Genomic DNA, 14,686 nt, shown 5'->3' on the forward strand with positions numbered 1-14,686 from the left:
ATAACATAGGGAATCAGTTATATGTCTACTCAAATTAAGGGATAAATTTTAATTTAAAAGATTGTTCACAATAGGACTTTCTTACGATACCAGAAACTAATGTACTAATGTATATTAGTTTTTTATGAAGTTTATACCATTAAGTCGGCATTACAATTGCTGTTCGCGTATTGTAAAATTTCTAGCGTTATTTTGCAATATATTGAACTAATCACCAATAACAGTGTAATTACAAGATATATAAGTGGATGATATTAATTGTCTAAGCATATTCATTCTTTTTAATAAACAATAGTCCTAATAATTCAGAAAGGAATGTTATGAATACTACTTCTGCGGCCATACATAGCAAATGAGACTATAATTTCTAACAATAATGCTTTGGAAAAGCGATCATTTTGTCGGGTGGGGCAGATACTCTTTCCTATATCATTTTGTGACCACTCTGCTGCGTCTATAGCAGTGGAATTTAAACACGAAAGGACAATAGTAATCATGTACACATTTTAGGCCTACCTGGTATTGGGTTTAGCACCACACAAGTCCACCGCAGTGATAACACAGGTCGGTACATGACAAGAGACTTAGGCATATTCCCATAAAGAGAACGTAAAAATTTTCGTTTGCCCGATAATCGAACAAAGTGTAACTTAAATGGGAATTACGAGGTAGTCATTTATGCATTATTTGCTCGTGAGTATCTTTTATTTGGTCATGGGAGGATATGAGAATTTTACCGAATGTAAATGTTGCAATAATAAAATAATTTTCCGAAATAAATTCAATTATTCAAAGGCGGATTTAAAGGACAGGTTGCAATAATGCCACCATTTGATATTATTCCCATAAGGAAGTGTAAAATCGAATGTGAGAACCAAAAGTTGCGCCAATAGATAGGCGGTAACATTAAAGGGACACTTTCACAACTTGTTTTTATTTCACAGGTTTCAACCAAATTTTCACGGTAAGTTCCCATCGACATTGCATTGAATTATTAAATATTTGAAAGTAATTAATTTCCTAGTTTTTGAATAATAAATGTTTAATTATCATATTTCAGTATTTTTAAGAACTATGTATTTGTAGTGAAATTTAATTCTAAATTCATCAAATTTTAATATGTGGTGCAGAATGGTTAGATAAATAACACCAAGTATCACTATTCCTACAATTCCCTTTAGTTTTGTAATGATTACTGCCTTCAAAATTTATAATTAATTTGTTTCTTAATTTGACAACTATAAAAAAAAACATTATTATTCGAGTCACATGCAAGTTTACCTATGCAAAATAAATATTTGACAGTGATCTAGGGCATGGTGTCTTTGAACATACAAAATTTCATAAATATTGGACAATATTTAGTATAAAATAGTAGGATCTGAATTAGAAAAGACAAAGTTACGAAAGCGTTATATTCATTATATTGCTCACAAAGGCAATATAAAATTATTTTAGAAGCAATTTAGGAAGGATATTGAACAAATTCCTTTGGCAGGATGAAAGTACACAGCGTATTGCTCTTTCTAAATGAGAAGAAATCCTATTTCTCTTTTTCACGTAGTAGCAACTCTATTAATTTCGCTAAATGTTTCACACTTATTTTGTATATTGGCCAAACAATTACACTACACCAAGTGAGCTGCAAAGCAGAAAATTCCACTGAAAGTTTTCATAAAGAATTCTAATTATTATAAGATGTTTAAATCACAAATCTCAAAATGAAAAGAATACCTACGTGTTCATTGTTCTCTTTTTCCTATTATTGTTTTGTTGTTCCACATTTCAAGTATTCAATGACAGTCATTAAAACTCACAACTCAGTCATTATAAGAGTACCTTTCATATTTTGTCTCACACTTACTAGATAGTATAAATTTATTAGTAAGATGTCGTTTCATACTTTTCATATAAGCCGAATGTAAGAATTTATTTTTATTCTTTAATAATTCAATTTTTTTAAGTATATTTCAATTATAACGAAAACAACTAAAAGAATGGACGAAGATAGTCCTAGAAGAGTATGCTACATCACAAAACAATAGAGAGAAATCTACAAACTAGTAGAAAATTTCGCTCATTTAGAATATCGATGACTAAGTGATATTTCGTATCTGTAAATTTTCAGGTGAATTAAAAAACTGTTTATATTTAAATTTTTCTCGAAATAGACAAACTTTTATATATGTTCCTGCTTTACAGGACCTTCTACTCGAGGTGAAAATATTAGTTAACTGACCAATTTTGTGAACATAATAATGATGTAGTTAATAAAATAATATGGTAGTTAAACTAAATGACCAATTTGAAGATAAGAGCTGCCACATTTTAGCCACTGACATGTATTTATGTACGACTAAATGCATGCAAATAATGTGTGTTCTTCATACTTTATATATAAAAAAGAATAATTGCATAGACTATACCTTGGACAACAAACGAGTCTTGTAGACTGCAATTTTCCATACAACACTGCTATGTGGAACAGTAGGGCCTATGAGCATCTTACCTGGAAAAGAAAAGTACTCATGTTTTAGATCTAGCTTTATTACACAGTTCCGAGAATTTTTCAACATATATTCCATTCCAACATCTGTTGCTACAAAGAAAATATTTAACACTGATAACTAGCGGAAAATTATATTTAACATCTGGACATCACTAGAACAAAATAGTACTTTCTTTATTCTTCCTTAAAATTTACGCTTTATTTTCATCCGAAGTTTTTAAAATTTTATTACATATTACAGGTAAGGCTGATGTGAACTTATCATTTTTTCAGTAACAAGCTTTAAATATAAATATTAACATAAAACTGTCACACCTAAAAGATTCTATCTTCTGCAAGCATACCTCGGTTTTTAATATTTCAGGTGACGAATTTTGAGCCAGTTGTATGCAATGATGTGGAAAGAGATAGCAAATGAAATAAATACCATTTTGTGTATGCGAAATCTCCTTTGCATATCAAATAAATAACAGTGTAATAGCACAGCAGAAATTAATCTCCTTTGAATAGTGAAAGAACGTACGAGTACACGACTGTACACGAGTCTTGTCAGATTCGTGTGTTACGCAGTCAGTTCATAGAAATGCAATCCCCTAAGCAGATCCTTCTGTGGACAAAGAAACGCGAAGAGATCCGAAATATACATACCAACTTCAAAAGTTTTCTAGACACTGGTGACCACTTAATACTCCCACTTCCGACGAGGTTTCCACTCTTAAAACAACACCTTCAATCCATGTAGGCCTATATTAATGTCTAAATAAACACGAGCGAAGTATTATATCAGTTTGGAATTATTGCTGAAAAGGCAGCGGTTAACGAAGTCAATATACAGGACATTCAAAATTACTCTCATCCGTGAGTGTGTGGCAGCGCTTGGCGGCTGGAAGCACGCTGTTTACTGACAGAGTCGGATATGCATAGCCCCTTAAGTTAAGCGCATAAATTGCTCATGGAAATTACAACTACCTTGTACCTTTGTTTTACATTATTTTGAAAAGGCTATCCTTTAGCCCCCAAACATCTCTCACAACTTCTAAGAAGACTGTCATTAACACGCGTTATTTCTTCTCTTGAAATTGCTGATATTTCCCTTACTATATTTCTTTCGGTTCTTCCAGTCTATACGGGTTATTTTGATACATTTCATTTTCTTTATTTTTTGAGTTCCCCCACCCATAAATAGCAATCGCAGACGGTACCATCTGGCCGTATTCTCTTCCTGATAACCATAGCTTCACAATGTTCGCAATTAATGTTAACGAGAGATCTGATGTATGCGCTATAAGAAAGTGTTGTTCAAAAAATGTTTGTACGTCAAATAATTGTTCCAGGAATGGTGTCGGTATGTTATCCCTTTACCTCTAGCTATTAACGGTGTTAAAAAATGGTCCTGTAATTGAAGACCTCCCCAGAATAGGAGTGTAACCAACAAATCTGTAACACAAGTTTCAGGAGAAAGAAAATAATTCCAAGGGTACATTTCGTTAGGCCTATATCTCATAGCAACGCCATTATATTAATAAAGGAAAGAAGTTTATTCAGCTATTGGATGTAAACATTTATTGTGATAAATGAATGCTTCAAAATTACTTTTTCCACCTAAGTTCATTAATGTGATGTTACATCCTTTTTTCTGAGGACGTCCTCAATTCTGTAAGGATTCACTACTCACCATACACTAATTCTTTGGTCATACAATGACATTTCGTGGACAAGATCGGGTTTCACTGCACTCCAGTATCTGTTGTTCTATGCCGCTACACGACCATATAAATAAAACTGTGCTTCTTCCGTAAAAAAATTAAATATGAATCATTAGAGCCATTATTAACATTATCCAATATCCAATTACAGAAATTTACTACACTAATATTATCATGTTACTGCAATTCCTGAACAAATAATGAGGCACATGGTTATTATTTTATTAGATACATTAATTACGAGATCTTACAGTGACTATTCTTGTAATACCGAGAGCAATTTATATTTATGGCACAACTTAAAAAAGTGTGTAGGAATAACCCCCATATGCTGGAAGAACTGAAAGAAAATATAAGAAGGGAACATGCAGAAACTTCAGAAGGAGAACCAATGCGAGTCAATGAAAATTTTCTTAAAAGGCGTGAGAAATATGTGGTGCCACAAGGACATAATTTCCAAAAAATTCTATGACAAAGGTATGTGGTTTTTGTAATTGTAATTTGTATGAAGTATCTATGTGCTTGACTGATGGGTCTATGAATACCCGACTCTGCCGGCAAAATCCGTGCTTCCAGCCGCCAAGCGCGGCTGAACACTGACGGATGAACGTCTAGTTGAAAATTGTGTAAAATAAGAAGATAGTCATAATTTACCAGAGTGAAACCTGTTTCCAGGCGAACGCTCTGTGGCAGTAATCACTATAGAAAAATGATAACTTAATACATAGTATTCAAAATCAACACGCTGGAATAAGTTCACTGTTTAATAGGTTTAAGTTTCGTAATTAAATTAATTTTGAATTTCAATAGCGGATAAAATTAGTATCTTTTTCAGTCGAAATGTTAACTTAGTAATAATTGTGATGTAATCGTGAAAATGTATTAATTAGAAGTAAATGAAGAGTACAGGAGAAAAACAATCCAGGTCACAATTCTCATAGGGTGATGTCATCATCTAATTCAGTACATGACTGCAAACCTTAGTGTTTTTCTTATCAAAAATGGTGAAGGAGAAATATCACCACGGATACAGTCATCCTTTCCTGCTTTTTCAGCAAGAACTCCAATAAATTTTGCAGTAATGCAATGAATTAGGCGATGACATCACCTTTAAGAGAACTGTGACATTGTTTTTCCCACGTAGGCCTACACTTCGAATATCATCATCATCATCATCATCAACAACAAGATAGGCCATTTGGCCTGTTTCGTCTCAGAAGTTGTCTTCCCAACGACGCCTAGGTCTGCCGATATCACGCACCCCTGTTGGGCGATATTGCAGAACCTGTTTTACTAATCTTTCATCCGGCATCCGGGATATATGTTCCTTCCACTGAACTTGATTTTCTTCAATTCTCTTATTCAAACAAAAAATATTCAGGTGTGCTCTTATATCTTCACTTCTAATATGATCTCTAAGAGTACAGCCAGCGACATATCTTAAGAATCTCATTTCAGCTGTCTCTATTATTCTTTTATCACTTCTGTTCATGGCCCAAGTCTCAACTCCATAAGCCAATACTGGTACTGCCATTGTTTTATAAAATTTTAAAACCGTGTCTCTTCGTGTTTTGTTTTTTTTAATGTTCGTTTTATGGTGCCACATATACTTTGAAATTTATGCACCTTTTGTTTGAGATCTCGCTCCTCATCGAAAGATATATCACACCCCAAATAATTAAAATGTCGCACCTGTTCTAATATCATATTATTGAGGATAATTTTGGAACGTATCTGATATTTCCCAATAAAGGCCATGACCTTCGTTTTTTCATGAGAGACAGTTAGATTGTACTTGGACATTGTTTTGTTTAGCTGAAAGAGAGCTAGCTGCAGTTTGTCCTCCTTATCAGCAAAGACTACTTGGTCATCGGCAAATAGAATAGTATTTAAAATCGTCGATCCTACTTTAAAATCATATTTCAACTGCGCTTGCCATTCGGCTATTGCTGCGTCTAAATAAATTTACCAGAATATGTTTCTAATTATTTTTATGAAATTCATGTTATTCATAACAGTCTTATTAAATGTAGAATATATATATATATATATTCGTATTTTCTGAACTGAAAATATAATGAAATAAAATAAACATATTAAAAGAACTATGAATCTTCCTCCCTAAATTCTCTATTACTTCATAAGGAAGGAAAATCTTACAGTTTAATAATGTCTGATCAAATCTACTAGGGCATTCGACAAGTAATGGCAACATAGTTACTGTTTCTTACTAAATTTATTTAGGTGCTTTTGGAATTATGCCATGTCAACAGTATGTTGACAAATCCTTGGAAGACTGTAGACTTCATCTGCAGCATCATTTCTGGATCTCTTTTTTCACTGACATATGTAAAACTATTCGGATGCCAACTCTTGATTGAAAGGAATGCCTCGCTTCCACTCATCTTACAAAAGTTCAATTTGGTAGGACTTTCCTCCCACAAGTTTCTTGTGATGTCGTAAAGCACTGGTTACATTTTTTCATCTTGCAACCTGTATTTTTATGAAGCATCTTTGTTCATATCTACTGAACATTATTAGAGAGGTATTACTTGATACAATTCAGGAAATTCCCTGTATTCCGCTTCTATATTACGTAGTACTACTGTTATTGCAAGTTATCTTGAACCTTACATCCCATAAGTCTGTCTTTCGAACTGTTCGGTACGGCATGTACTCATCAACGTAACGGCACGGCAATGATGCCCCTCCCTCGGGTAACGTGACTCTTTTCATAAAACGTTGGTTCTTTCACTTTACGGCTCTCTACTGTAAAAGAATTTGGTTCTTTACAGACATCATTATCTCATGACACTCCGGTTTTGAGAGGAGAACATGGTTTCGTAGCAGGTTTTAATTAACCTGTAATGAGTAAGTATCTAAATATAATCGTTTGTACACTCCTCCTCTATCATCCGGGCTGGGGAGCGGCAATGGCGGAGTTACTACAGCTATTTCTATACATTATATAGGCCTACATAACTTACACCTAGAGCTGATATGTATATATTCTTATAACAATATTTTACAGGCTTATTATTTGAATTTACAATTATACACAATCCATATCCCTATCATTGCGCCATGATCGTCATTGTCTTCATCGCTTGGTCCAAAATTGATTATTATTTCGTCAATGGCATCATCCACTCGGAATTATCGTCTTAATCGTAGGTACTACTTTCTGAACAAGATAGAATTCTTCTATTGTATCCCGAATGATATGTTGATCGAAGTCGTCCACTTCAACTTTACACAAGTCCTAATTCTGGAATGAAGTAATATGTTTTGCAGAACTATAACAAAATAATAACTTACAACAGTAATTCTTTATGTCGCTCACAGTATACACACTATTGTACATAACTATAGCAATAATTTATAAACATTACATACCTATTCTTTCTCGGAGTAGTGTGAGGTTCATTTGGTTGTAATGCGATATTCGTCTTAATTCTCTTCACGGAACTAATACTTTTGCCAGAGTATTTAGCCGCTCTCTCATATTCCTTATCAAGAGGTTCCATCAAACATTTGTTTAATTTTTCTTCCTCTCAACACTTAATTATATTTGTGATAATTTCTCTTTTTCCGTTGCGGATAACAGCGCTACTTTCTCCGCAGTGGTATGATTTCACCATAATTCCTACCCTGTGGTTGTGCTCCATGTTAATACTACTGGTACGCAGTGAAGGAAATAGCTCTATGTTTCTTGACAAGAGATTATGATGCGGAGCATGCGCAAACAACTCGGTTGGCTCCACCCACGTTACGCGCTTCCTTCCCACTGCCCCTCTGACCCCGCTCAGAAAGTTCAAGATAACTTCCAATAAGAGTAAAATATTCCGATGTTCACCGTTATGAGCGCTGATTTACAGTATTGTTGCCATTACTTATTGAATGCCCTAGTATTTCGTAATATTTTTTATTACTGATGATGTTGATATTGATAATGACAGCGACGACAATGAATTCGACAATATTGTGGTGTTGTCAGTGGTAAAGAGAGAATAGTGCATTTAAATTACATAATAAATACGGACCAGATTTTTAGGTTTTTAAAAAGACTATTTTAGGTTTTGGAATAGGTGAAATAGTTTTTATTAGGTTTTATATCTAACCTGTGAAAGAGGTTGCAAAACCTGTCAGCTCGTTAAAAATGTATTCTTGCAGTTATTGTTTAAAAATAAACACATATTTATTAAGGCAACACGGACCACGAAACTGACCTTTTTAAGGACCAAACTATTTATCCAATTTTATAACATACGAAGTTTTTGTTCCTTCCCCTTTAATATTATTTGTAGTCTTGAATAAATTGTTGCAACATTTAACATTTTGTCTAATATAATTTGCCTTCATATAACTACATAAATTTCAGTCTTCATTAGATAAAAGGTACAGTACACACACACACACACACACACACACACACACAACTTTTGAATTAAATTTGTTCAAACTTGATCAAGAATTATTTTAAAAAGTAACAGATAAACAAAACATTCTTTACTGGTGCTATACCTGGTTGCAATATATGACCAAATACTTTTCAAAATTCTCGACAGAGAAATTTTTCTATCATCTCTCAAAATACATTTCAAGAACGAAATGGTTCTTTAGACAGCACATGACGTCATAGGTTCAAATTTCATCGCTGGCAATGCAGCAGGTACCCTCGGTAACTAACAATTGAAGCTTTCCCCCTGCAGAATGGAACACACATTTTTCATTTTTTCAAACCCTGGATTGCTTTGCAATACTTTCTTCAGTTTTAATTTCCAGCAAGGGAGCCATAAATAGATGTTGTCACTGCTAAGTACAGATTTTGCCTCAGGGATTGATGCGGCCTCCCTCACGTCGACTGTGTTTTTCCTCTCTCGAAATGCATTGATAATTCTCTCAAAATAAAAAAACAATCAACACATAATGCAGTAAATACAGGATAACGCTTATCAACAATGATTTACGTCTTTTAGGTACTAAGGTCAAATTTAGGTTTTTTAGGTTGAATAAAATTTACAAATACGATTTCTACGATCATAATTCGGAAAAGTATTGAAGAAATTGAGAGTTCGGAAGCAAGGAAAACAATAGGCGAAAGCTACAAATCCGGTCCTTAGTAATAAATAGACAGTAATTGAAGCATCGCTATGTAGCTGTTAATTTTCATAAAATTTATGATTTTAATAAACTTCTGTCAAATGTACGATGAGACAGTGAAGCGCCATGAAGTCTAACACTTGGGGGCAAAGTTTAGGAAGTGAATCTGACCAACCCCTTTTGAAATGTTAGTGACTTTTAGGGTGAAGAAATTGAATTGAGAGTCTCAAAGGAGTCCCAGCTCTGACACTTTGCAAAGACTGGGCTCACATCCTGTGTAGTTCACTTTGGCAGATTTCTCTTGAGTTCCGATTCTGTTTACACTGGAGCTGATAACTTCATTACACCATGACAAATAGATTACCCACCATGCAATCAGCATACAGGACCCGTGTGATTCGATCAAGTAACCGTCACACTACTTGCACATCCAGAATTTCAATTTGCAGTACGATCATTTCACGTATGTCTTCATGCTATGGACACAACAAAGTTTTGTGTAACGTCACTTCATGTCGAATAGCGCAGGATGCTAGTAAAAGATTTTACACATACAGATCATTCTATTAAATGAAGTCTACATTTTGCCAAGACGTTCTGTTATCTTCCCAGCCCACATTTTATTTATTTATTTATTTATTTATTTATTTATTTATTTATTTATTTAACCTGGTAGAGATAAGGCCATCAGGCCTTCTCTTCCCCTCTTCCCTTCATGTGTAAGTATATTTCACGAGATAACGTATGGCCTATAACTTACATAAATATACATCAGTAAAATATTATACAAATATTCGTCAATATTATAAAGGTGAACCGCATGTTAATTTTACACGAAAGAAATATGACATATCTTTTAGCTGAACCTAAGTGTTACACCACCACTGGAGTAAATCACATTCAGAGTTACAAGGAAGGTTATACAAGTTCATATCGATAATAAACCCAGGCCTGCATAATTCTACCTAAAGATTAATTTTTTTGGTACTACAGAATATATCTGTTATGGTAACAAATGATATTAGAGGCAGTTGACTTAATATAAAATGTCAACATACATACAGGCCACAAAGGGAGAATCACTGGAGGAGAGGTATTCGATCCGGTGCTGTGGATTGAACTTCGGTGTAGCTCAATGGTTAGAGCGCTTGGTACGTAGAACCAATGATTCGGGTTCAATCCACGGCGCCGGAGAGAATTCTTCTTCTCTTATATCAATTGTTACGTAATTCCAATTCTGATAAATTTAAGACAAAATTAAGCCAATCATTTAATATTCATGTCCTTTTTCCTTATTTATTTCTTCTTTCTTCTTATCTGTAATAATGTGACGAGAGTTCTGAGATTTATCTCAGAACTCGAATGACATTTATTAGGTTTATTTCGTGAATAAAATAAAAATGTAAATAGGCTAATATATCCCTAAATTTCGATCACAAAATATTAATAATTGTATATTTACGAACACTTAACCTATCCAGACATTGTGAAGTTGAAATAGATGAATATCGATTACTGCTATAAAGAAATTTAATGTTATTAGTAATACCAATTGCGAAAAGGGAGATACAGGTTTAACAATGTTAATTACTTATATTGCCCTTTTCTCTTATTATTATAACAGAAATACATTTTTATTATCTGCTGAAACCATAATTTAATTTATTCTTCAGACAGCCTACAATGAACATGGAATTAGAACATAAAGATGTAGATGTGGAAGTAGAATTTCGTACTTTTTTAGTACTTCATCGTTACATAATATATGTGGAGACAGCTATATAGCAATGCTTATGTATTCACACTACAGTGAGATATATGTTGCTACACAGTGAAGCCATCTCTGTATAGATAATTAAAACACGTATTTTATTACGCCATAAGGAATGAAGTTCGATCAGACACCTTGTATATAATACTATACAAGATCTTTGGGTTTGATATGTGCTGATGTTACATAAATTTCAACATATGACTTTTTATTAATTTTTTTATTTCATTCACGTAATACAAATTTTATAGGCTACAATTAGGTTAGTTACCTGTGGGAGCGGGCCAATGTCAGCTGTGCCTTATTTCGACTGTTACTCCGTGCTGCAGGAAAGCACTTTCCATAGCTTGACAAACGTATTCTCACTGTAGTGTGAAACGGGACTGAAGCTGCATCTACACAGTTCAATTTTCCATGCGCGTATGCATGCAATCTGGAAAGAATATTGAAATAATCAAGTTTTAAACGTACGTTCAATCAAGACGCATGAAGATTTTGTGTCTACATGGCGAGGTGTTTTGAACGTCGTCTTCACTACATACGAGGGCTATTCATAAAGTAACTTCCGTTTATTTTTTACAAACCTGTGAATGACGTTACAGAATTTGGTTACAATACATTTGAAAGTATACACTGTAGTTTATTTTTCCACATAGTTTCCAGTAACATTGAGACAATTGCAGTAGCGTCTGGAGAGCGTTCAAATTCCGCAGTCGTAGAATTCGGCCGCCAGCGACTGAAGCCAACCTACGACGCTGATTTTCAACTCTTCGTCATCGTCAAAGCACTTCGAGCCAAGCCACGTCTTCATGATGAACCTGCGGTTTACTCTAACCCTTTCGTCAACCAAACGAATCAGATCTGCCTTCACGATACTCGGTCGACAACTTCTCTCTTCATCATGGAAATTGGTTCGCCCATTTTTGAACATACGGCACCACTGTCTTACACCACCTTCACTCATTACGCCTGGTCCATAAACTTCACAAAGTTGGCGATGAATTTCACAAGCTTTACAGTTTTTGGCCACAAGAAATCTTATTACAGACAGTACCTCACACCTGGCGGGATTTGCGATTGCATCACACATTTTGACAGCTTGTGGCTCAGAGAGAACAAAGACACGACCTTGACTCTACCGCTGCTCGATGCGTACTTCTTCAAGGTATACTCCATAGCAAGAGCGACGCCACTGTCTCTGTTGTTACGCACGCTATATGAAAACGGAAGTTACTTTATGAATAGCCCTTGCAAATATATTAATATTAAAATTAAATATCAACCTTGCATTCATTGCTTGAATGCTTAGAATTCTGAGAAACGTTTAACCGTGTAGATGCATCTTAATGGATTCATGCTCATCGATTTACGGGGAAACAGTTGGCGACACAGACTAAACAAAATAACGACCATGCGATAAATTTATAGCGATAAATCTAGCTGCTGAAATTATCGCGATGTTTGATTGTGATTGGTTGGAATTCAAAATTTCATTACACTTTATTGGTCTAAAATGGAATAACGTCATATAAACGAAATTGTCAGAATAATTTATTCACCCAAAGTTATATTTTGTTCTTGTTTTCACTCTCTGATTTACATCTTAATAATTCCTATCTTCTGACTACGGTAGTATATTTTGTATTATTATTTATTTTTTTTTACATTGCCTTTTAGTGAAAAATAGTTATTTATAGAAACTACCTCCCCCTCCCGAACATGAGGTTGCTCAGACTAGTGTGAGCTATATTTTATTCCAGGTATTTTATTTTTATTGCAGCATGTGGCAATAATATAAAAAATACAAATTAAATTGATTTCTTCAATCAAATAATAATAATAATAATAATAATAATAATAATAATAATAATAACTAGCTATTTCGTTCATCAAGTGGGAGTAAAGTAGTCAACAGTTTCATATATTCGTGTACAACTTGACAATATTGCGCGAAAGGCTATGTTACCATGCGTTTCACTTCGTCTTCGGTATTGGATGCGTGTGTCAGAGAACTATGGAATTTTTGGATCTGAAAGTGAGACATGATTCCTGTATGTATAAGTTTGTAAAGTGATGACAAGTCGGTATGACTAGACAGCGTATAAACGATATAAACTGCCAAAAATTCTGGCAGATAGAGCACAAATTATTGAACAAAAATCCTCATAAAAATTTTTGTTAAACTATTGAAGTTTCCATAGAAAAAAGTGTTATCTGTGAGTATAATGTTTCTGTAATTGATAGTAGATCGTCATTATTTACTTAGGTCCGCCACGTACACATCATCTCTGTATTCCTCATCTTTCACTGTTGCTACCTCTCGTCAATGGAACTCTCTGCCGCCTGAAGTCAAGGGCTGCCTAACATTGAAATCTTTCAAATCCAAGTTAGAAAATTATCTTATGACGAGTTGCCAAACTAACTTACTATTATGACAAGTGTTGTATTGCATGTTTCCACGTATTCACATTTTTTAATGTTCTAGTGATATTTAACTTATATTATATTTTTGTTTTCATATTTTCCGATAATGGTATATCTATAATGTGATACGTTGAGCTATATATAATCATAATTTTCCTTACTGTGTGTACTTAAAAATATTGTATTCATTGTATGCACTATTTTACTACTACTACTACTATTATTATTGTTATTATTATTATTATTATTATTATTATTGTATATTGTCCACACCTGTGGAGTAACGGCTAGTGCGTCTGGCAGCGAAACCAGGTGGCCCGGGTTCCATTCCCGGTCGGGGAAAGTTACCTGGTTGAGGTTTTTTCCGGGGTTTTCCCTCAACCCAACATGAGCAAATGCTGGGTAACTTTCGGTGTTGGACCCCGGATTCATTTCACCGGCATTGTCACCTTCATCTCATTCGGACGCTAAATAACCAGAGATGTTGATAAAGCGTCGTAAAATAACCTACTAAAATAAAAATAAAAAATATTATTATTATGATTATTTCTATTGTTATTTTTATAATTATCATTATTATTATTACTATTATTATTATTATTATTATCAATAATTGTCTTATTTTTTGTAACGCAGTTTTACTCCTGGTTGAGTGTTAGAGAAGGCCGTATGGCCTTAACTCTGCAAGGTTAAATAAATTATTATTATTATTATTATTATTATTACATTGCAACTGTGGTGATATTCTTGTCTACAAATGAGAGTAATCAGTTATCTCTCTATTCTGGTAGTTTTAGTGTGTGTTGGACGGAAGATCGTTGCAATGACGTTCACATTTACTCGAACAGTAAATACTATGCTACTATCATTTCCAAAAACTTGAAAATTTAGGAATTACAAGAAATTGAAGAGAAAACAAAATTTCACTACACCATGTTTAGTAGACCCAGATGTACAGTCTGTATAATTTTGGAAGTTTAAATTGTTTACATCCTGTATACATGTACGCAAGTGTACCTTTGTAAAATTATAATAATAGAAGGTTAATAAATAAGAATCAATTTGTAAAACAGCTGCTAGATTATCGGATGAGATACTTATATGCATAATCCTAACTAAGCTCTGCTTGGAGAACTATATAAACAGCAACATTCAAACCGTTATTACATAGGA

The sequence above is a fragment of the Periplaneta americana genome, chromosome 11, assembly GCF_040183065.1.
Source record: "Periplaneta americana isolate PAMFEO1 chromosome 11, P.americana_PAMFEO1_priV1, whole genome shotgun sequence".
NCBI classification, from domain to species: domain Eukaryota; kingdom Metazoa; phylum Arthropoda; class Insecta; order Blattodea; family Blattidae; genus Periplaneta; species Periplaneta americana.